The sequence below is a fragment of the Schistocerca serialis genome, chromosome 7 (genome assembly GCF_023864345.2).
Source record: "Schistocerca serialis cubense isolate TAMUIC-IGC-003099 chromosome 7, iqSchSeri2.2, whole genome shotgun sequence".
NCBI lineage: Eukaryota > Metazoa > Arthropoda > Insecta > Orthoptera > Acrididae > Schistocerca > Schistocerca serialis.
The window spans coordinates 68,076,856-68,100,745 of NC_064644.1; positions in this window are offsets into that span (position 1 = coordinate 68,076,856).

The following is a 23,890-nucleotide window of genomic DNA, read 5'->3' on the forward strand; positions in this document are numbered from 1 at the left end:
CTTGTTTCACTGTCTACACCATTATTTGCCGCCCGCTCCATTTCCCTATGCACTATTAACACATTACTACTTTGAATGACTGTTAATTCATTACACAGTGGTGCTGATACGCTACGCTCGTCGTCACTATTATTTCTTGGTTTAGTTTGGACCCTAGTCTTACGTTTTTCACACGCCATTATTGTCACAATATTTCACACAATAACACAGAAAAGCACAATGTGAAGAGCAAAAATAAGAGAACACATTAACATAGCACTGAAAATAATATCTAGTTAATTGCAAGCGCAGCTGTGAAATACTTGGTGCAAATCGACATGCATGCCACAACTGTTTTACTGTACAACAATGAAAGACTGCAACTACAAAGGAGATTCTCTCTACAATTACGCGAAAGCAATAAACAAAAGTTACTCTAACTACACAAACTACAAGAAAAAATCAGAAGAATCCAGTGAGGTATCCTCAGCTAAGGGTCGACATATGAAACGTCCCTTTAGAAAAATTATACATGACTGTGCTTAAACTGACGCACAATATTTTTTAGCGCAACGCAATCTGACTTTCAGTAATCCCTACAAAAGAATGGCCCTGACTAACATTAACCTATACCTTTCATGAATCACTTACCTCACAAAAAACTTCGTTACTCGAACTACTGCAATACAGCGAGCGCCACTACTGCCTGCTAAATAAAAGATTCACACTACTGAAGGGACTAACTACTGATAGGCATAGTTAGCAATGGAAGATTTTGATAGAGAACAAACAATGTATTTACCTTAATAGTGTTCAAAAGTCATAATATATATAGCAGTTCATGACATCCAGTCTTACAAATGTACTGTCTCTGATGGACACACGTTCAGATCATCAGCTCTCAAAACGTCGCGATTTCTCTCCCCACATCCACCACTGCTGGCAGCTCACCTCCAACTGCGCAACGTTACGCGCTGTTAACAGCCAACTGCCCAATACTACAATAGCCAACAACAATGCAAACCAGCCACAGACTGCACGCAGCACAGCCAGTGATTTTCATACAGAGAGCTACGTGGCGTTATCAACAAAAAAAAAAACCTAAACAGCCTACTTACACAACCCAGTCAGTCTTCTAGTGAGTCAATGAGTCGAGTCATCAGTCGCAGCCCTGTGGGAGTCGCAGTCGCAGTTAGCTCAGCCTCTAGCTCAGGGTCAGCCACTACCTAGCGACCAGACTAGCGTACATACCTATACTTCATCAGCTGTGAAGCTAAAGTGGACTATTATGGAGGAGCTTGAACCACATCATCGGGACTATCTTAAGTTAAGTAGGTTTCTTATTCCTGTGGCTAATGAACCCTGTCAATACATGCGTGCAGTTGTGTTATAGAAAAGGGACACTGGGCAACAAACGTTCTCTCCTTGTTTCCCATTGTACATGCCTGTAGTGACAACGAGACAACACAAAAATTATGATCTGACATACGTTGGTGTAATGATTAGCAAATATTATGTGAGCAAAGAAAGAGGGAAGTCTATAGTGAGGAGCCATTTTACTGATATGAATGTGTAAATCGCAAGTGCCCAGCTTTCTCTCCAGCAATGATGGTTTAGTGAACGGCAAATGCTAGAGGAATAAAGTTGTGTTGCTGCAGCTGGTGGTTTGAAATGCACTATTTCAGATACGTAACTGCTGTAGACAATTTCTTCAAAACAGTTATAAGGACAGATATTTGTGATGAGATTAGCACATATCTGCCTCGGTGTGAGAATTTTTACAATTTCATACCGTACCGTCCAAATATCGCTGTTCAAAATTGTATTATTTCTATATTTCCAGACATTTTTTCTCTCTGAACCTGGATATTCGCGTTCATTTAGGTTCCGTGTTGATTCCGCAGAGAACATGGAATATAAATTGGTCGCTGTGAGAGAACGTGTATTGGAAATCATCGCTTTCAAATAACTTGGGCTATGTAGTACTTTGGCGCATTGTACAGGTGTGCGTTCACTATCGGCAGGTTTCTTGGTATTTACTTATCTAGTAGCTCGAGACAGGACATGGGATACGAAAGCCAATTGGGTTATAAAGTACCCCTACACTACGGTGTATGGAAGGTTTCATTATGACACTTGTACCTAATGTTCCGCTATTGGTGAAAATAAAGCATCGAGTCCGAAGGTGAAAGCTTATCGTCAGAATGTACACAATTTCAGCCTGATTGCTATTGGACGAGTGTCTGTTACCGCGTACAACACCAACCGAAATGAGGAAAATATGGTTCTGAATTAAATTTTTTCTGTAGTTAGCCGTAATTTCGAATGCCACTGTTACTATGAATTTAGATTACAGAATAGGAAGGTCGTCAGCTCCAAAAACGAGCAAAACTAACTTTGGTAAATGATTGTATTGGCTTTAAAATCACGGAAATATCGCTTGAGAAAGACAAAGCAGCAACTTGACAAAACGCAAATGCGCTAACGTCTGACATGAACATAAAAGAAGTTAATGTGGAATCCAGTATATTAGTTACGTTAATGACCACTAATAATAAGCAATGAGTAAAAAATGTTCAAATGTGTGTGAATTCTTATGGGACTTAACTGATAAGGTCATCAGTCCCTAAGTAACCTAAATTATCCTAAGGACAAAGACACACACCCATGCCCGAGGGAGGACTCGAACCTCCGCCGGGACCAGCCGCGTAGTCCATGAATGCAGCAATGAGTAGCAACACTTCATGGAAACTGTACTACGTTACGTAACTCACGATAATGCTGTCTGTTTGAAAAACTGTTTTTCATTCTTTACTTATTACTTCCCAAATGACAAGGTCTCAAAATAATGTCGTTATAACTTTCACTCAAGCAAAACCTCTTATTCAGTACTACTTTTAAGTAAACATCATATCATGTACATAATACAACAGAAATTTCTAGAACTATTTTGACTACATGAAAGCCATCAGACTTTTGACACAGAAAACGAATTTCAATTAAATCACTTTTAATTGAACCTGATTGTCAGCAGCAGTAATGTAATACTTCTTAGAACACTGTAGTTAAATCCGATTTTGAACCCAATAAGTACTTCATTAATAATCAACTGCAAATTTATTTAGTTTTGGTTTCTTTATTTCTTTCGTTTTTGACTTTCTCGGACTATATGGTGAAAGGATAGGACCCTGCTGATGGTAAAAGACCAAGGTTAATGGAGTTTCCTTTCACACGTTTGTCTTTCATTAAATACACTATAATGTTTCAAACAGTTACGAAGACGCTGGCATGCCTATTACACAGCTACAAAATACTGGTTGGCTTTGACTTTGCAATGGGTTGGTTCTGGTTCGAAGAAGTACTTGTTATGAAGTCCGTTATTGGCTCCAGGCTACTCTTGATTACCGAGCAGCGTGAACAAATTTGGGATACGCAAATTCTTCCCACTCATAATTTGCCTGGTCAGGTATTACAACTTTTCGGGGCAAAACAATCTGGTATTTGCGCGCCAACACATACGTCTGGTCCATACATGCTTTGCACTTACTTCGTTGCGTTCACCTCTACGCCTGGGCCAACACGCGCCAGCGATGTCGTTGTTAAACGAAAGATATTCTCTTTACGTTACATCATAGAATGTAAACATCTATGAAGTGAGTATTAGGGTGCGCAGAACGAGAATGCTGTCCGTTACATTTCCAGCAACGCAAGTCGCGTGATATTGGGATGGCGCACTTTGTCCCGAATACCGTTTAGCGTATTTAGAGTGTTATTACTTCGCTGCTACAGATATATCACCTTCATAAGTATCGTATAACATTGTATATGTGTTTTATAGGCGTCTTAACAGTGTGATGCCAACAGCTGAAGTTGGCTTAAAGAAGTGAAGAACACCGGTACTATACCTTATTTACCACAGTATCATAGCTCAGGTTACTCAAAAGTTTTTTGGTTAACACTACAATAAGCGACAGCCAATAACATTTTCTTAGGTTTTCTGTTGCACAGATCCATATTGTCGAAGCTGTTGTAATTAACTACATTACAATGAAATTGAACAGGAATCTGTATCATGCAAAGATACTTAAATACACGCAAGAGTTTCAGAACCTGCGTAAATTGGAGGAAATTAATCTGACTGTTAGGTATAAACTTGATCTACATATGAGCGTAGAACTAATATGTTTACTCTGACTGGCAGTTTACTCAAACACTTGCAGATTTATCTAGACTTGTCTCGTGAACACATGGTCATAAAATCGCAGAAACTATGTTTACAATACTAGACTTTGTAATAGCGCATCTTGATATTTTTCAACATATGAAGTGCCTCTTATAAACATAACATTCACAATTATACATTTGTTGTACATACGAACGGAAAGTATCTGGCCCTCCTTCCACACACAGTTCCTTACATCGGGAGCAACAACATTGCTCCATGTCTGTTGCTAAAACTCAAATGTGCAGCAAGGTATATAAAACAAGGCGAATATATGTAATATTAAAGTTTCACTATTACCGCATATTGGGGACAAGCACTGTGGTGTAAAAATCACGTGACAAGCTCGGTTTGATGTTGAGAACAAGCGCAGTAGGCTATGTCTCGTTCACAGCTATAAAAACTACACATTTCAGAAAAGAGTTTTGCTTCACCTCGGTTCCGAGACTTCCAGAGCCAGTACAGAAAATTGGAATAGAGATAAATATAAATATCATTTCTGCCATTTTTGTCTCTCATGAAAACCACACATTGGATGTTGTACCACCATACAGCGAGAACGTCAGAGATGGTGGTCCAGATTGCTATACACACCGGTACCTCTAATACCCAGTAGCACGTCATTTTGCATTGATACATGCCTGTATCCGTCGTGGCATAGTATCCACAAGTTCAACAAGGCATTCTTGGTCCAGATTGTCCCACTCCTCAACGGCGATTTGACGTAGTGTTGGTGGATCTCGTCGTCCATAAACAGCCCTTTCCAATCCATCCCAAGCATGTTCGATAGGGTTCATCTCTCAAGAACATACTGGCCACTCTACTTGCGCGATGTCGTTAGCCTGAAATAAGTCATTCACAAGATGTGCACGATGGAGGCGCGAATTGTCGTCCATGAAGACGAATGCCTCGCCAATATGTTGCCGATATGGTTGGACTATCGATCGGCGGATGGCATTCACGTATCGTACAGCCGTTGCGGCGTCTTCCATGACCACCATCGGCGTACGTCGGCCCCACGTAATGCAACCCCAAAACAGCAGGGAACCTCCATCTTGCTGCACTCGCTGGACAGTGTGTCTAAGGCGTTCAGCCTCACCGGGCTGCCTTCAAACACGTCTCCGACGATTGTCTGCTTGAAGGCATATGTGACACTTGTTGGTGAAGAGAACGTGATGCCAATCCTGAGCGGTCTATTCGCATGTTGTTGGGCCCATCTGTACCGCGTTGCATGGTGTCGTGGTTGCTAAGATGAACCTCGCCATGGACGTCGTGAGTGAAATTGCGCATCATGCGGTCCATTGCGCACAGTTTGAGTCGTAACATGACATCCTGTCGCTGCACGAAAAGCATTATTGAACCTGGTGGCTTTGCTGTCAGGGTTCCTCAGAGCCATAATTCGTAAGTGCGGTCTTTCACTGTCTGAGCGAGGCATCACATCGACAGTTTGTGTCTCCCTGTATCTCCTCCATGTCCGACGCCTGGACACTATCCTTGTTGAGAGCCCTTACTGGCAAAAAGTAACAATTCGGATGCGTTGGAACCGCAGTATTGACCGTCTAGGCATTGTTGAAGTACAGACAGCTTACCTTCGTCCTGGTGGAATGTCTGGAACTGATCGGCTGTTGGACCCCCTCCATCTACAGGGTAGCGCATGAAATGTGTAACCATTTTATTTTTGAATGTAAACCTTTATTGTCAATACAATCTGAAAGGAACATAGACTACAATGAAGAGCCGTCCATGGAGATTTGTTCTAACTCTGCACATTCTCAATATGTCCACCATTTCGTTTCCTAACTTTCTTCAAACGAACACTGAAGTTAGTGATTACCCTACGGTACATGCCTTCCGTAATTTCACTGCAAGCTTGAAGAATAAGTCTTCTGAGCTCCATAAAATCACGTGGACGTTTCGGGAAAATTTTTTCCTTTAGGTATCGCCAAAGAAAAGAGTCAAAAAGAGTCACATGGATTGAGGTCTGGACTATTCGGGAGGGGGGGGGGGGGGGCAATTTTGTCCGTCATTGAAGCGACGTGGAAACCTGAGTGAAATGATCCACATGTCAAAATGCTCGTGTAAAAACTCCAACACCGTGTTTGCAGTATGTGTCCTTGCTCCATCTTGCATGAACCACTGCGTGTTGAAGGGCAAGGCACTAGCAAGAAGCTGTGGAATGAAGCTATTGCGAAGCATGCTCAAACAACGCTCGCTGTTCACAGTTTCTTCAAAGAAAAAGGGTCCAATAAGTCCGTCACTGGAAACTGCTGCCCACGCTGTAATCCTCGGAGCATAATGTTGTCGTTCATGAAGCACTTGTGGGTTTTGAGTGACCCAAAAGCGTTAATTTTGTTTGTTAACCACACAGTCAAAATGAAAATGCGCCTCGTCTGAAAACCAAACGTTGTTGAGAATTTCTTCCCTATCCTCTGCCCACTGAGCAAACAGTAGTCTCTGCTGCTTGTGCTCTTCAGTGAGCTTCTGTGTACAGATCATCTTGTATAGGTACATATGGAGGTCATTTTTCAGAGTGCATTGAACGGAGCGTCTGGATATTCCCAGTTGCACTGCTGCCTTTCTACACGATTTCCCGGGACTTCTCTATACAGCAACTCGTACCGCTTCAATATTTTCCGGCAAACAAACAGGCTTAGGCCGAGGTCGCGTCGCTTCCAATGCTGTTCCTTCCTGTACAAATATATCGTACAACCTGTGGATGGTCTTCTTGAAAGGGACCCATCGTGTGTTAAACTGTTATCTAAAACGCCCCTGCATCACAACAAGGCTTTTCGTTTCATGAAAAAGTAACACAATTGCCGATCGTTGATGTGTCGTCAGTCTTCCATTGCCAGGCATTGCTGCTTACTAGTCTCCTAACGGCAGTATCGTGAATTACACGTCATTTCGTAACTCATTTGTTTTCCCAAGCTCTGCTGGTACTGCTGTAGAGATCCTTATGGGATATCTAATGTGTGTCGTAAATAGTGAAAGAAACAATTGGTAATACATTTCGTGCGCCACCTTGTAATAGGCGCTGCTCGTGCATGGTTTAGTGACATCTCTGAACGGTCAAAGTGACTGTGTCTCTGATACAATATCCATAGTCAATGTCTATCTCCACTAGTTCTGGGAACCGGATTCATGATAAGCTTTTTTTGATGTGTGTATGTTTATACAATGAGAGCTTCCCTGACATGGCCGGCGAGTTAAGTACAAGGATTTGACGAGTTAACTACAAGGATCTGACATGAATAATTATTGCTTATCCTGTCAACATACATCATACATTACATTTTCATAAACATTAGTAACAGGCAAAATTCAAGTTTCTACAAAAAAGAGGTTATAAGATCGAGAAATCAATTAGCTGAAAATTACCTGACGTACTGTATTGTAGTGTTACACGGTAAGTATAAAGAGGCACACTGTGAGCTGATACTCAAGCATGCATTCTGGCAATTTCACTCCTGTCATTGTTATTCTGCAACTGGGACACGCAATAACATCATAGGATGTCTACCCAATACAGCAGGCTGTACTCGCCTTTTGGAAACAGTCGTGCCCCAGGCATTGGTGTAAAATACATAATTATTTAAAAATTAGTAATCCCAGTGCTGAGAGAGAGAAGTACGCGTACAAGCGGTTGATGAGAGAGGGCCGCTGATAGCCAGGGGCTGCTCATTAGAATCCCGCCACAGGCGTGGGTGTAGCAGCACGACGCGGTAGACCGTGGGGAGGGCAGCGCAGACCACACAGTAGTGGCGAGGTAAGAGAGGGGGGGGGGCGGGGGTGAGGGCGAGGCGGGGCGCGTTGCCGCCCACACACCTGTTTCACGCCTGCCTGGATACCGAGTGCGCTGTGGTGTGCTGTAGGGTACTGTGGTGCGCCGTCCCGTATGCGGCAGCTGACACGTGGTCTTGAGCGTGACGTAAGTCAGCTCATCAATTTGAGCAGGCTCCAGTTTTACCGCTATTGCTACATCACTACGTCAACGTGAACGTATAGCACGTTCTAATACCCTACTCAAAGTGTTCTCTTAAAGCTAACGTCAAAGGCAAATATTACATGGGCCGTATCTTTTTTTTAGTCATTGGGCTTACAAAGATGACACTAACAAAGTCGGCTAAACACAATGCATAGCCAAAACATTATGAGTACCTGAAACTTCCTGGCATATTAAAACAGTGTGCCGGACCGAGACTCGAACTCGGGACCTTTGCCTTTCGCGGGCAAGTGCTCTACCAACTGAACTCCCCAAGCACGACTCACGCTCCGTCCTCACAGCTTTACTTCTGCCAGTATCTCGTCTCCTACCTTCCTAACTTTAGAGAAGCTAGTCAATGAAGACCAAAAATGTTCGATTGTGAGAGATAATTCCTGCAGTGCCATGAAAAACATACCAGAAATCTTGACCTGGGGAAGTGGGGTTGGCCGAGTGTTGGAGTGGGGGTACATTTCAAGGTCATTTTTGTACGTTGTTCTTCAATAACAAAAACGTATCCCTGTACAAAATTTAACTAACTAAATTTCCTACAAGTAGGTGTTGTTAATTTTTCTGTAGGACCGATAGTTTGCGTGTAACGAGTTTTAAAAGATGAAAAACTCGTGCATGGTTTCGAAGGCCAGATGTGCTTTTGCGGCTTGCTTGCATAAAACGACATCTTTTGGGGGCAGTCGAATCACCGTGCGTGCTCAATGTCAGAGGATAACGTGTGAAATCAACGTATTCGAACCAGACCGTAATCTAAACTTCCCATACCAGGGAAAAATCGTCTCCAAGATAATGATACTGTGGACTTCCCTTGCGTAATCTTCATCAAAGATGTACTCTTGGAACCTAGAACCTAACCAAAGAAACCTAGTGTCAAAAACACATTTGTTAGACTCACTATCTGTAACAGACGACGAATGCATCTATTTTTTTTCTATATTCCAACTGATTTGGGAGCGTACATGACGCCTTTGCAACCAGAACCGTGCTGTTGAGTGCGTGGTAACCACCTACAGTGCATCACAGGTACCAACCGTAAGCACAGGTGCAACACAAGCTCCACAAGTTATGTAGTAGAAATCCTCTACAACAGCTCTTTGTATTGTGACAGACTATATGTGTAACTGTGTTTAGAAATACCATAGTTATAACACTGAAAATTACTCTCTACATCAGCAAAATGCTTTAACACTTTCTAGTCGGAGTTCTGTGTCTTGCTTGCTTATTGTTTGCTCCTGAATCTAGCACTTGTCGTATACCTTTCGTCTTTGTGTATAGCTTACATCTATTTTCTTGACAGTAAATAAACGATTTGGGAGACAACCTGAGCAGCCGTTTTCGGTTGTTTGCAGATGACGCTGTCGTTTTTCGACTAATAAATTCACCAGAAGGTCAAAACAAACTGCAAAACGATTTAGAAAAGATATCTGAAGGGTGCGAATTAAGTGGGGCAGTTGACGCTAAATCTACATGAGTCCTAAAAGGAACTAGTTAAACTCCGGTTACACGATAAATCAGTCTAATCTAAAAGCCGTAAATTCAACTAAATACCTAAGCATTACAATTACAAACAACTTAAATTGGAAGGAACACATAGAAAATGTTGTGGGGAAGGCTAACCAAAGACTGCGTTTTATTGGCAGGACACTTAGAAAATGTAACATACCTACTAAGGAGAATTCCTACACTACGCTTGTCCGTCCTCTTTGGAATACTGCTGCGCGGTGTGGGTGCCTTACCAGATAGGACTGACGGAGTACATCGAAAAAGCTCAAACAAAGGCAGCAAGTGCTGTATTATCGCGAAATATGGGACAGAAAGTCACAGAAATGATACAGTATTTGGGCTGGACATCATTAAAAGAAAGGCGATTGTCGTTGCGACAGAATCTTCTCACGAAATTCAAATAACCAACTTTCTCCTCAAAAATGAAAAAATATTTTGTTGAAACCGACCTACATAGGGAAGAACGATCACGACGATAAAATAAGAGAAATCAGAGCTCGTACGGAAAGATATAGGTGTTCATTCTTTCCGCGAGCTATAGGAGATTGAAATAATAGAGAATTGTGAAAGTGGTTCGATTAACTCTCTGCCAGGCACTTAAATGTGATTCGCAGAGTATCCATGTAGATGTAGATGTAAAATTTCGAAAACCTTGCACCATTTTACATGGTCGGATAAAAAGCCAAAATTGTAACATGAAAACTACTTTCTACATTAGCAAAATGCTTTAACACTTTCTAGTCAGAGTTCTGTAGTTCTGTGTCTTAGATGCTTATTATTCCCTCTTGAATTTAGCACTTGCTGCATACCATTCGTCTTTACCTATAGCTTACATCTATTTTCTTGACAATTTCGAAAATTTTGCAGGGTGACAAATCGTTTGAATATGAAAGCACGCTTCTCGTGTTTACCACAGGATGATGTGCAAATCCTGCAACATGTCGATAGAACTGTCCGACATTTTCATGTGGTGGTAGATGCTGTTGTCATTGCTACAAGACGCGACTGACGGTAACCGAGCGGCGACGTTGACATTTATCAGGCCAGCAGCAGGCAATTCGCGTGAGCGGGAAGGCGCTCACAGTTAGAGGAAACCGCGGCTCTTTGTGCCCCCTGCTGGGAGCCGCAAAAAGACCTTACGGGCGTGCGCTGTGAACAAACTCAGCGTCATCGGTCGCTCCGTCGGTTAAAATCTGAATTAAACCTCACCAGTGCATTGCGTCGAATCATGAATCTGAAGTTCTTGTTTCTTGTGTTTTTACTTTATCGGAATCAGTGCTAGATTCCAGCTTAACTGAAAACCTGCATCCCTGTTGATAAGATTATCCGCCTTACGGATATGTATGACCTGCTTAAGAATGCGTGTCGTTCGTGTCTATCAGAATAGCCGATATGTTGGAACACCGTTCTTAAGTGTTATAGCTCGCCAGGCAGACTGTCACTGAGACCACAGCCATAAACAGGGTGTTACAAAAAAGTACGGCCAAACTTTCAGGAAACATTCCTCACACACAAAGAAAGAAAATATGTTATGTGGACATGTGTCCGGAAACGCTTACTTTCCATGTTAGAGCTCATTTTATTACTTCTCTTCAAATCACATTAATCATGGAATGGAAACACACAGCAACAGAACGTACCAGTGTGTCTTCAAACACTTTGTTACAGGAAATGTTCAAAATGTCCTCCGTTAGCGAGGATACATGCATTCACCCTCCGTCGCATGGAATCCCTGATGCGCTGATGCAGCCCTGGAGAATGGTGTATTGTATCACAGCCGTCCACAATATGAGCACGAAGAGTCTCTACATTTGGTACCGGCGTTGCGTAGACAAGAGCTTTCAAATGCCCCCATAAATGAAAGTCAAGAGGGTTGTGGTCAGGAGAGCGTGGAGTCCATGGAATTGGTTCGCCTCTGCCAATCCATCGGTCACCGAAACTGCTGTTGAGAAGCGTACGAACACTTAGACTGAAATGTGCAGGAGCTCCATCGTGAATGCACCACATGTTGTGTCGTACTTGTAAAGGCACATGTTCTAGCAGCACAGATAGAGTTTCCCGTATGAAATCATGATAACATGCTCCATTGAGCGTAGGTGGAAGAACATGGGGCCCAATCAAGACATCACCAACAATGCCTACCCAAAGGTTCACAGAAAATCTGTGCTGATGACGTGATTGCACAAATGCGTGCGGATTCTCGTCAGCCCACACATGTTGATTGTGAAAATTTACAATTTGATCACGTTGGAATGAAGCCTCATCCGTAAAGAGAACATTTCCACTGAAATGAGGATTTACACATTGTTGGATGAACCATTCGCAGAAGTGTACCCGTGGAGGTCAATCAGCTGCTGATAGTGCCTGCACACGCGGCACATGGTACGGAAACAACTGATTCCTCCGTAGCACTCTCCATACAGTGACGTGGTCCATACAGTGACGTGGTCAACGTTGTCTTGTACAGCAGCAACTTCTCTGACGCTGATATTAGGGTTATCGTCTACTGCACGAAGAATTGCCTCATCCATTGCAGGTGTTCTCGTCTTTCTACGTCTTCCTCAGTCGCAAGTCATAGGCTGGAATGTTCCATGCTCCCTAAGACGCCGATCAATTGCTTCGAACGTGTTCCTGTCGGGACACCTTCGTTCTGGAAATCTGTCTCGATACAAACGTACCGCGCCACGCCTATTGCCCCGTGCTAATCCATACATCAAATGGGCATCTGCCAACTCCGTATTTGTAAACATTGCACTGACTGCAAAACCACGTTCGCCATGAACACTAACCTGTTGCTGTTACGTACTGATGTGCTTCATGCTAGTACTGTAGAGCAATGAGTCGCATGTCGACACAAGCACCGAAGTCAACATTACCTTCCTTCAATTGGGCCAACTGGCGGTGAATCGAGGAAGTACAGTACATACTGACGACACTAAAATGAACTCTAACATGGAAATTAAGCGTTTCCGGACACGTGTCCACATAATATCTTTTCTTTTTTTGTGTGTGTATGAGTAATGTATCCTGAAAGTTTGGCCATACCTTTTTGTAACACCCTGTATACACCAAAGAGTGTAAGACACTAACAAGTTGTGCAGGGTGATAACTGCGTGAGTTGGTTTGCGGTAGATACTATGTCCCAGTGTATCGTCGACTTCTCCTTGAGCCATGACATTCAGGAGTGGTATCATGGCATCTTCCTCCAATTCCATGGTGAACCGTATATTTGGATGCAATGAATTCATATGCCGGAAACACACAGGAATGTCACCATTCCCGTGCGGCTACACCACATATGCATCATCTGCATAGCGCCAGAAGCAGGAAAGTTGGACTTTTGCAGTGCTTTTTTTTTATAGTCTCATATAAAATAGTCGGCCATCAGAGGACTTGTCAAGGCAACATCGTCCAATGGTTGAAAATATAGGTTAATGAATAAGAAATAAGTTCAGGTAAGCCCATGTTTCAACAGTGACACAATGTCTTCCTAAAACTAGCTGCTGATAAGCTCTAACGAGTCGTACACTGGTAGTTAAGTAAGTAATGATACAAAATCAAAGCTAACCATAATATGCGACGACTTAGCTTAAGTCCCTTCAGGTGTGCCCATGAAGTCCTCTTAATTCCGAAGATGATTGTCACAGTCTCCTACGAGAAGTATTAACAGTTAAATAAGACTTGAACCAAGCCTGGATGTGGGAAAAGCACTTTGTAAAAGTGTCTCCCTCAAATCGATTCAGAGTTATACCTGCAGGCCACAAGTTATCATCATCGTGCACAGTGCGGTAGTGTCTTATATTCTTTGGTACATAGAGCACACGTGGACTCAGATACCGACAATCTACCTGGTGAGATACAACACCTAAGAGCGGTATTCCATCAGAACGGCTACTCCGATAGACAAATACGCCATGCATCCCGCTCTAAGCAAGGGGCATCCACTGCAATGGTTTTCTTCCCGTATTTTGGCGGCATGTCTTCAAAAGATGAAAGAATCTTCAACAATAGAAAGATTCCTCAAGACACACCACATCAAGTGCGTTTCTCGGCCATTTTTAATATTGAGGAATTTGTTGTGTTTGGTCGAAGACAATCTTCTTGTCGTGTCACCGCCAGACACCACACTTGCTAGGTGGTAGATTAAATCGGCCGCGGTCCATTTAGTACATGTCGGACCCGCGTGTCGCCACTGTGTGATCGCAGACCTAGCGCCACCATAAGGCAGGTCTCGTGATACGAACAAGCACTCGCCCAGTTGTACGGACGACCTAGCTAGCGACTAGATGTACGAAGCCTTTCTCTCTCATTAGCCGAGACACAGAATAGCCTTCAGCTAAGTTAATGGCTACAAACTAGCAAGGCGCCATTAGCCTTACAGTGATTGTAATTAAAGTCTCCTGTGTATAGTCAAGAGCGATGTACCACAATGATTGATTAAAGATAAGTATTAATCCAGCTACGTACTTTTCTTCATAGCATTAATTACGTAGCCTGTTCCAGTACTTCACGCCCGTCTGCGTTAGTCTAGCGTGCATTTTCAGCCATCTCGAACTACAAGGTGTTGGCCCAGCTGCCGACACATTACTTCTATTCCAGCGGTGTTTCTAATGCCAGCCAATCAGATTACAACAAATAATTTAGACTAGAAATCTCGTAATTCGAAAACTAAATAAAACTTAATGAAAGTAAAATACTATTCCTTTCCATAAAATAAATTACTAATAAATATAATAGGCAACTCCCCTTCTGGCTGCATCTTACAAAATCAGTCACACTCGGACTTGCTACAAATTCTGCTACAGCACAACAATTTCCTCGTCCTTGCAATTACATAGTTTTTTTTAAAAAAATCACATTTTCAGTTTACTTATGTCCTTCCTTCACTCTCTCAGTCTCCCCCAGAACATTTACTCAACGAAAACACGATGAAATAATAATAGTCCGAAGTACTTTTAATTACACCAGAAATCTGTGGTAATGAAACTAAAGAAAATCGCAGAAAATTAGATTTTATGAACCTATCCTCTTGATCGTAGTTTCACATATGCGATAGATGAATAAATTGCACTCCCAAACTCGGTATCAAAATTCCAGGTCGGTTATTATGTGTTTTAGAAAAAAAACTATATGTTCATGTGTATTGAAGTCATTGATTTGAAATTTTACGAGAATGGTTGTGTTATTCAGAGAATTTAATATACAAAGAATGAAAAAGATCGATTAAAATTTAATAGTACTTCTTCAGATTCACAGAGTGTATTTGTAACGTACTGCACGTTGCATTAAGCAAGTACACGGCTTGCTCGACTCAGTAGCCAGCGTCAGCTGTGGAACCATGGGAGCCAAAATCTCTCTCTTCCCCACTCCACGGTAAGCCACGCTTTCAATGCAAGACAACAACGCGTAATAATTTGCTACGTTAAAAGATGTTTTGATTTTTCTTACGCCTTGCTTCTAGTGTCGAGCACAATATCAGGACTGTCTCTCGAGTGCGATTGCCTTGCCTAAAGCAAACTGATCGCCAGCTAACACATAACCAATTTTACTTTCCACAGCTGGCCGGAGTGGCCGAACGGTTCTAGGCGCTACAGTCTGGAACCGCGCGACCGATCGGGCATGGATGTGTGTGGTGTCCTTAGGTTACTTAGGTTTAAGTTGTTCTGAGTTCTAGGGGACTGATGACCTCAGAAGTTAAGTCGCATAGTGCTCAGAGCCATTTCACTTTCCACTCCTTTGTACAGTGTCTAATCAAAGAATCCGGACACCCATTAGTGGACAATAACGTAGAATGTGTGCACCCTTCACCTTTATAACGGCTTGAACTCTGCTGGCTAAAATTTAATGAGTGTCTATATGTCTGAGGAGGATTTGCAACCCGTTCGTCCTCCAGATCGATACTAAAGAAGGTAGAGATGTTGATCGCAGTGATGTGGAGCAAAGTTTGTGTCCTAACTCATCCGAAATGTGTTCCAATGGACTGAGGTTCGGATTTAGGCCCAGTCAGTCCATTTCAGAAAACTTATTGTCCACAAACTAATGCATCACAGATGCTGCTTTATGACAGTGTGCATCTTCATGGTGGTACAAACAATCATCGTTTATGAACTGTTTCTCTACTGTACGCAGTACGAAATACTGTGAAGTGTGCTCAGCTCCTTCCTCAACTTGCGTTTACTTGAGCAGAATAGCAGGACCACACCCTAACCAGGAGAATCCCCCACCCACCGTAACACCACCTAATATATACTTCTACATTTATACTCCGCAAGCCACCCGACGGTGTGTGGCGGAGGGCACTTTACGTGCCACTGTCATTACCTCACTTTCCTGTTCCAGTCACGTATGGTTCGCGGGAAGAACGACTGCCGGAAAGCCTCCGTGCGCCATCGAATCTCTCTAATTTTACACTCGTGATCTCCTCGGGAGATATAAGTAGGGGTAAGCAATATACTCGATTCCTCATCCAGAAACACACCCTATCGAAACCTTAACAGCAAGCTACACCATGATGCAGAGCGCCTTTCTTGCAGAGTCTGCCACTTGAGTCTGCTAAACAATTCCGTAACGCTATCACGCTTACCACATAACCCTGTGACGAAACGCGCCGCTCTTCTTTAGAGCCTCTCTATCTCCTCTGTCAACCCGACCTCGTACGGATCCGACACTGACGAGCAGTACTCAAGTATAGGTCAAGCGAGTGTTTTGTAAGCCACCTCCTTTGTTAATGGACTACATTTTCTAAGGACTCTCCCAATGAATCTCAACCTTGCACCCGCCTCACCAACAATTATTGATTGGCGACTCCATAGTGTCCTGTGCACTACGACCAGATAATGGGTATACTTGGAAGGAGAGACAGCATTGGTCCTAGATTTTTGTTTATTATCACAAAATCGATTTTCGGTCACTTAGTGACCATCTTCAGCGCAGTAATTATAACTTAAATTAGTAAGCACTGGTGTCAATAAGCTTACGGCGATCACATAGACATAGTCTACCATCTTCAGTGCAGTAATTATAACTTAAATTAGTAAGCACTGGTGTCAATAAGCTTACGGCGATCACATAGACATAGTCTATGTGATTGCCGTAAGCTTATTGACACCAGTGCTTACTAATTTATATTATAATTACAGCACTGAAGATGGTCACTAAGTGACCGAAAATCGATTTTGCAATAGTAAACAAAAATATACGACCAATGCTGTCTCTCCTTCCAAGTATAACAATTAACTTTATTTGATCATTCCACTTCAAATCGTTCCGTAAGCATACTCCCAGATATTTTACAGAAGTAACCGTTACCAGTTTTTGTTCCGCTATCATATAATCATACAATAAAGGATCCTTCTTTCTAAGTACTCGCAAGACATTACATTTGTCTATGTTAAGGGTCAGTTGCCACTCCCTGCACCAAGTGCCTATCCGCTGCAGATCCTCCCGCATTTCGCTGGAATTTTCTAATGCTGTAACTTCTCTGTATACTACAGCATCTTCCGCGAAAAGCTGCATGGAACTTTCGATACTATCTACTAGGTCATTTATATATGTTGTGAAAAGCAATGGTCCCGTAACACTCCCCCGTGGCACGCCAGAGGTTACTTTAACGTCTGTAGATTTCTATCCATTGACAACAACATGCTGGGTTCTGTTTGCTAAAAACTCTTCAATACAGCCACACAGGTGTTCTGATATTCCGTAGGCGCTTACTTTGTTTATCAGGCGACAGTGCGGAACTGTATCGAGCCCCTTCCGGAAGCCAAGGAAAATGGCATATACCTGGGAGCCTGTATTTAATATTTTCTGGGTCTCATGAACAAATAAATCGATTTTGGTCTCACACGATCGCTGTTTCCGGAATCCGTGTTGATTCCTACAGAGTAGATCCCGGGTTTCCAGAAATGACATGATACGCGAGCTAAAACATGTTCTAAAATTCTACAACAGATCGATGTCAGAGATATAGGCCTATAGATTTGCGCATCTGCTCGACGACCCGTCTTGAAAACTGGAACAACCTGTGCTCTCTTTTCCAATCATTGGGAACCTTCTGTTCCTCTAGAGACTTGCGGTACACGGTTGTTAGAAGGGGGCAAGTTCTTTCGCGTACTCTGTGTAGAATCGAATTGGTATCCCGTCAGGTCCAGTGAACTTTCCTCTGTTGAGTTATTTCAATTGCTTTTCTATTCCTTGGACATTTATTTCGATGTCAGCCATTTTTTCGTTCATGTGAGGATTTAGAGAAGGAACTGCCGTGCCGTCTTCCTCTGTGAAACAGCTTTGGAAAAAGGTGTTTAATATTTCAGCTTTACGCGTGTCATCCTCTGTTTCAATGCCATCATCATCCCGGAGTGTCTGGATATGCTGTTTCGAACCACTTACTGATTTAACATAAGACCAGAACTTCCTAGGACTTTCTGTCAAGTAGGTACACAGAATTTCACTTCCGAATTCACTGAACGCTTCACGCATAGCCCTCCTTACGCTAACTTTGACGTCGTTTAGCTTCTGTTTGTCTGAGAGGTTTTGGCTGCGTTTAAATTTGCAGTGAAGTTCGCTTTGTTTTCGCAGTAGTTTCTTAACTTTGTTGTTGAACCTCGGTGGGTTTTTCCCGTCCCTCACAGTTTTACTCGGCACGTACCTGCCTAAAACGAATTTTAAGATCGCCTTAGACTTTTTCCATACACACTCAACACTGTCAGTGTCGGAACAGAAATTTTCGTTTTGATCTGTTAGGTAGTCTGAAATCTACCTCTTATTACTCTTGCTAAACAGATGAAACTTTCTCCCTTTTTTTATTCCTATTTTCTTCCATATTCAGATCAAATTTATGTCTGCGCTGGAAACGATGGCAGATAATGTTCTCCAGGTATTCGCTGAACCTAAGCATTTCCATAGACATGGCAGAGGGTACAGGGTGATTCATAACTTCAAATAAATCATTTACAGTCATCCGCTGCCCATTGGCGTCGCTCTTTACTCAACTTGAGAGTCGCTTATCGTTGACCACATAAACATGTGGCCCACCAGCAGCTGCTCGGCCATTGTATCCTATCCTTTTTAACTCCCTATGCGCAGTCATTGGTAGCCGGTTTGTCGGAGTACTTGTGAAATCTCGTGTTACTTGTGGTGATTTAATTCTCGTCATGCGGCCATAATTACATCGGAAACCTTTTAACATGAATCACCTGAGTACAAGTGACTGCGCCGACATTGCCCTGCCCTTTTACACCTTGGGTACGCTGTACTACCTCCATTTGTAGAGGTGCATATCGGTGTCTCATGACTTTCGTTACCTCAGTGGATGTTACAATGCCTGTTGGTAGTATTCGTCTCTAGACTTTTTTTGTATGTATTTCTGGCAGTTCTTAGTAACTCGGTAGTTACAAGTTTTATGGAAACCAGATGGTAGACATAATTACCTAAGGACATGAAAGCCAATTAGTGCTTAAGGAGGAAGTGAAACACGTCTTCAGAACATCCCAGATCATATTTAATCTCTACATACAGGAAGAAGTAAGGGAAACCAATGGAAACATGGAAGGGGATTACATGTTTAGGGACATAAGTGGCGACGCCGTTGTCGATTTGTCAAAGACGGCACTGGGTATGAAAGAGCAGTTGAACGGTATGGATGATGTCTTGTGAGGAGGTTATATGAGGTGAAATTGAAGTCAACAAAACGAAAACAAGGATAAAATAATTAAACGAGGTGATACTGAGAAGTTACAGTAGGAAGTGCTACACTAAAACTAATAAATGAGTTTTACTATTTACGCAGAACTGTAACTGATGGTGGCAGAAGTGGTTATAAAGTGCAGATTGGCAATAGCGAGAAAAGTGTTCCTTGAAAAACTGAAATTTGCTAATGCCAGATATTAATTTAAGACTTAGGAAGCCCCAACAATATGTGTTTATCTAGAATATAGTCTTTTAAGGATCTTATACGTGAATGATAAACATTTCAGACAAGCAAAAAATAGAAGCTTTGATAGTGGTAATCCAAGAGTATGTTGAAGATCAGAACGGTAGATCGAATAAGTAATGTAACGTTATGGAATCGAATTTGGAAGAAAAAATGTTTGGCACAATGTGATAAAAAAAGGGATACTTTACTGATAGATATCGTGAAGACCTCGAAATCCTCAGTTTGGTAGAGGAGTGTGGACAAATCGTAGAGGCCAAAGCTTGAATGTAGTTAATAGTTTCAAACTGATGTGAGTTTCAGAAATTATGGAGATATAATAGACTTGCACAGGACAGATTAGCTTGGAAGTTGGCATTACCCAGTATTCGAACTATTTTGAAAAATGAAGAAAACCTCAGGACACTTGCTTAACCCACAGTCTTTTACTTGATACACGACCGGTTATGGAAGCGTTGCAGTTCCATCATCTGGTGTAAAAATAAAATCACCGGTCGTGTACCCAATAAAAGGCAGTGGATTAAGCAACCGTCCTGCGGTTTTCTTCATTTTCCAAAATGTACTTATACAGTTAGGGCTGCCCCACATGAAGACGCCTTTGAGTCTTCGAATTGAAGGCCACAACACAACATCGGTCACGGATAAAACAGGATCAGATGAAGATGATGAACAGTGCTCTAAAGGACTACACCGGTCTCACAGTAGAAGTGAAACAATTCTTCTATATAGGGAGAGCCTGCCGCTGCGGCCGAGCGGTTCTAGGCGCTTTAACCCGGAACCGCGCTGCTGCTGCAGTCGCATGTTCGATTCCTGCCTCGGGCATGGATGTGTGTGATGTCCTTAGGTTAGTTAGGTTTAAGTAATTCTAAGTCTAGGGGACTGATGACCTCACACGTTAACTCCCATAGTGCTCAGAGCCATTTGAACCATTGTGTACGGACAGTCGTATTTTGGCTGTGGACCCCTGAAGTCACAAAGCGCTCTTTAACTGTCGGCGAGCACTCGGTCGGTAGCAAGGGCCAGCTGCGCCCGCCGTATAACAGCCTCTCTCGTGATGTCGTGGAGTGGTGCAGAGTGGAGGCGTGTTCGCGCACAAAACTCGATAAACAGCGGATCCGCGTCGCCATTCATCGGCGCACGTCGCGCAGCATAAATCACCGCGGATGGTGGTCAGCGGACATTAAACGTTTACTGCGCCCAATGCGGGAATACAGGCGGCACATTTATTAGCAATAACCAAGTATCGAGGGCCGGCCGCCGTCATTATCAGTTTTACGGCGGTATTAAACTGTCTACGGCAGTGGGCAGTGTAATGTGAGTTATCTGCCGGCTAACGTTGTCGTTAGCAGCCTGGGTCACTGTGGCCGAATGTTCCCATCGTGCATTCACTGTGCGACAGTGTCTGGTTACAATAATGCCGCTTTCATAGAAGAGAGAAGGACGCATTTGCAGCCACATGAGCGCAGAGTTATCTCTGCTCCGAGCTGAAGCTGAAAGTTTTCCATTTCCCTGTAATCTGTACGTTTTCTAACACGTATCTGCATCTTGGTTGTATATTATCTAAGACGGCAAGATTAATACAGCATATACCTAATATTGTAGAAATCCTTTTCGATTTATAATTATGCTACATTACTGTTTACGATGCACAATCAGATTATTAATCACTTCATTTGCTGATACTGGCTAGCACCATGCACCAACCACGTGTGTAGTACGTCATCTCTGGGATATAGCTGAAGCTGAGCACTGACAGAAAGGGAAACGTGGGTCATGTTCCTCAGAATCCCCAGTCACCTCGTGAGAGTCGTGTTCTGCAGGGAAGACATTTACTGAAACGATAGAGAGCAGAGGGAGGACATGATGGTTTAAGTGCTGGAGGCTGCAGAACTCCTGTAGTGCGGACAATGCAGATGGGTAGCAGCACTCTGGTGGAACTGAAAAATTCCAGAATAACTTTCATGGAGAAAGAGCACGGGGAGACGAACTAGGTGAGAAGACATACTTTCGCAGGGTTACAAAGGATTGTCGCAAGCTCACATCTAAGAAATGTTTCATCATCATCATTACCAAAACTGATTATGCCTTTCAGCGTTCAGTCTGGAGCATAGCCCACTTATAAAATTCCTCCATGATCCCCTATTCAGTGCTAACATTGGTGCCTCTTCTGATGTTAAACCTATTACTTCAAAATCATTCTTAACCGAATCCAGGTACCTTCTCCTTGGTCTGCCCCGACTCCTCCTACCCTCTACTGCTGAACCCATGAGTCTCTTGGGTAACCTTGCTTCTCCCATGCGTGTAACATGACCCCACCATCTAAGTCTGTTCGCCCTGACTGCTACATCTATAGAGTTCATTCCCAGTTTTTCTTTGATTTCCTAATGTGGACACCCTCCTGCCATTGTTCCCATCTACTAGTATCTGCAATCATCCTAGCTACTTTCATATCCGTGGCCTCAACCTTGTTGATAAGGTAACCTGAATCCACCCAGCTTTCACTCCCATACAACAAAGTTGGTCGAAAGATTGAACGGTGCACAGATAACTTAGTCTTGGTACTGACTTCCTTCTTGCAGAAGAGAGTAGACTGTAGCTGAGCGCTCACTGCATTAGCTTTGCTACACCTCGCTTCCAGTTCTATAAGAAATGTTTTCACAGGAAAAATGGAAATGAGCGTACGGCATTGTGGGCCGGCAGTCTCCCATTGAGGAGAAGTTCGGGCGCCGAGGGCAAGTACTTACTGCATTCGCCGCCACATTGGGCGACTCGCGCTTCGGAGATTGGCATGAATTGACGATGACACAACATAACACCCAGTCTGTGAGCGGAGAAAATCTCCTGCCGCAGTCGGGAATCGAACCCGGGCCCCTTCGCATGACATTCCGCCGCGCTGACCCCTCAACTAACGGGAACGGACTTTTCACAGGAAGCACCAGGACACTCTTACCGCCAGAAAGCAAGGATCTATTTCTGATTGGTGGTAAACTAAGGATGAAGGAGGGGAATTGGAACTCCCAGAAAATATTGTGCAAGGAGTCTGAGCTCTAGGTGATTGCTTGGAAAATACATGATGCATGCAGTGATAGGTAATGTTTTTGTAACAGCTAATGCGATTCGCAGCTTGAGCGCAAATGTAGATGCCTCATGTCCGAAAGTTAGTGGCATATGGTGTGTAGAAGCACTTCGCTCTGGGGATCAACTGAGAACATTTCCTTGCAGGGATCGATCGAAGACACTTCTGTCCGTCAATCGATCTAGAGGCTTTGCTGGCGAGAGTCAACGGAGAACCAAGGTTTTAAATTTTGAGGAAGACTGCTTGTGGCACAAGGAGTGCATGGCGTAGTTTCTCTGTGAACAGAGTTATTATTCTGTTACTCGAGTTAAAATTCTTCAGCTTTCTGTGGAGTCTGGCACACACTGAAGTGCGTCATTATGGGAGAATACTTGAGTAAAATTCTGTTCTTGGGTATTAAGCAAACAGAAGTCATGACTCGCGTTTCCTCTTGTACTGGGGTAATCTCGGACATAGAAGCTTGCGGTCGGAATCTTGCGCGCGCTGTGTAGGCGGAGATTTGCAGGTACACCACATACAGCATCTGTACAGCGGCCAACGGCCTAACAAGCAGATCATAGAGGCACTACAACTGCTCTTCGCACATCAACAGGCATCCGGTTTGGCAGATAATGAAACTCTCACAGTAAATGTGTTGACTTTCATTTGCTTGTCCACTGAATTTTTCTAAAAGTGCCAGTCAGGGTATAGGTGTTCCAGCATCACGAAACTCTATGTCCGTGTAATAACGGGGTCAAATAAAAATCAATCATGTGTTCTGTCAATCTCAAAATTACAAAAATGGTTCAAATGGCTCTAAGCGCTATGGGACTTAACATTTGAGGTCATCAGTCCCCTATACTTAAAACTACGCAAACGTAACTAACCTAAGGACATTACACACATCCATGGCCCAGGCAGGATTCGAACCTGCGACCGTACCAGCGGCGTGGTTCCGGACTGAAGCGCCTAGAACCGCTCGGCCACAGCGGGCTGCTCAAAATTACATTTTGGGCGGAATCTGATATTGTGTATTTCATATTTACACAACATTGTGCACTTTATATGTTTTCTTGAGGATAAATAATTGACTATATCATGTTGTGATTCATTCTATAACAGCGCCCCAAGAGGAATGATTGGTTTCATGTGCTAAACTGAAGTGAAGTAACTCGATGCTTCGTTCTGTGAAAATACCCTAGGTGTAGG